Source organism: Cynocephalus volans, chromosome 9, assembly GCF_027409185.1.
Source record: "Cynocephalus volans isolate mCynVol1 chromosome 9, mCynVol1.pri, whole genome shotgun sequence".
Taxonomy (NCBI): Eukaryota; Metazoa; Chordata; class Mammalia; order Dermoptera; family Cynocephalidae; genus Cynocephalus; species Cynocephalus volans.
In genome coordinates this window covers 71,480,939-71,482,984 of record NC_084468.1, presented here as the reverse complement: position 1 = coordinate 71,482,984, position 2,046 = coordinate 71,480,939, and the positions used below count along the sequence as shown (strand labels likewise).

Here is a 2,046-nt window from a genome sequence, read left to right as displayed (position 1 = left end):
CGCGTATCTCAGTGTTGAACCCCAAAAATATGTATAATCAATTTTGATTCAATAAATAAAATAAATTTTAAAAAAAAGAAAAAAAATGTAGCAATTGAAGTATCTATCACCCACTGAAAAAAGAGGTTGAAATCACCATGGGATAAAGATACTGCATTTTATTTAATGACAGATTGTACAGAAAGCTTGGAGATGAACTTATCACCTTTAGAATTCTTATAGACATAAGCACAGACAAAATATGTTCCAAATATTTCATATTGCGAAGTTGAAAACAGCTTAGAAAATGAGTGCCTGCACTATGAACTAATACATGGAAGTTATCAAATGCTTGCACAAAGTACATGGACCCCAGCTAACTCTGATTTTTCTCCAGAGGCAAATCAAAGTAATTGAACTGAGATTCATTGCGGTGCTTGGGTTTTGAACAAAGGCCTGCCTAGTGAAGAACTTCTTCAGCAACAACTACAGAATACACACCTGCTTTTGGCTCCTGAGCTCTACAGTTCCATTCAAGTTACTCTGCTGAGTTCACAAGCCTTTTGTATTCTTGCTTCACAAGGGCAAAGTTACCTAGAGTTCAATGCCCAACGGATTTAGGATGGGTTTTAAATATTTACATTTACTGCCTGGCCTGTTAGCTCAGTTGGTTGGAGTGTAGTGCTGGTAACACCGAGGTCCAGGCTTAGATCCCTGTACGGGCCAGCAAAAACAACAATGAAAAAACCCGTACATTTACTTTCTTTAGAAATCCAGAGATGATGTTTATCCAACACCTTTGCCATTTGTCATATTTAAACCGTCATTTCAGGTAGTGACCTTCTAGTTAATCCGGGGCTTTTTCAAATTCCTCATTCACTTTTGCTTTTCAAAGCAGTCAATGTTGCTGGCCTCACCTCCTTTTTTTTTTTTTTTTTTGAAATGTATCAGTTATTTAATTTGGTTCTTGGTAAGAAATTTAGAACACCAATTTGTGAGGATAAATTCCATTTGTCAGGGCAAACAGAGATCGCAGGTAGCCTTGGAGCTGAGGAACAGCTTTGATTTTTGGTAAAATGTGCGAGTCCACAGCTTTCTGATCTGCCTTGCCCTGCTCTGTAATCTCGTACTTCTCTTTTTCTGTGTCGAAGATCTCACCTTCCTGGTGTCTAGGCTTCCGCAGCTCCTTCTTCTTAAAGTACGCATCAGTGAGATGTTTTGGTATTTTTACATGGCTGATATCAATTTTTGTAGAGGTGGCGATGACCAATTTCTGGTGTGTTCTACGCAGAGGAACCCGATTGAGGACCAGAGGTCCAGTCACAAGTAGCATCCCACTGCTCAGCTGCTTCTAGAAAACCACCCTCTTGCCTCTGTGGCGCCCAGTGAGGATGATCAGAATGGTCCCTGGAGTGATGCTAGCTCGCAGTCTTCTCACGTGCTGACTGAAAGGCTTTTTGCCGTGGCTCAACAGCTTTCGAGGAACATCTTCAGTAGGATAATATCTAGGCATTTTGCGAAGTTTAACCACCCGGGTACCACCATTCTTGTCACCACCAACTGGTTTTGTGATAGTAGCAGGAACCTTCTCCTTCTTCTTCTTTTCAATCCTGGACTTATTCGCTGAGTATTTCCTCTTGTGCATGGCCTTTCTGGAATACATAGCAGATCGGGAATATCTGCCAGTTCCTCTAACGAGGACAGGATTTCGGCTGCAGTGGGGCTTCCCCTTCTAGGCTTTTTAGCCTTGAGGTTAGCCTTTTTAACCTTGCCACCGCCATCAGCCTTCTTGGCTTCAGGTTTCTTCTCCTTAGCATCCGGCTCCTTAGCTTTTTCACCCGTCATCTTGCAAGACGGGAAAGAGAACTCCTCACCTCCTTTTTAAAGAGTTCTCTGTAGTTTTGTCTCCGGCTGTGACTTTGTCTTCCTCCGTCCCTGACTCAGCCCTCCTGCTGCCCGCTTCTCTCTCCTTTATTCACTAATGAACATTGCACCCAGCAAAATGGAGGAGGAGCCTGCCTACTGGGGGTGCCCCTGAGAGAGGGGAGAGAGGTGGGGATCAAATCA

The 2,046-nt window shown here is 42.9% G+C and overlaps 1 pseudogene; it reads right to left on the bottom strand.

The window, feature by feature from the left end:
• Positions 1-911: 911 nt before the first annotated feature.
• On the bottom strand, positions 912-1,841 carry LOC134386425 (large ribosomal subunit protein eL6-like; annotated as a pseudogene).
• Between the last annotated feature and the right edge of the window lie 205 nt (positions 1,842-2,046).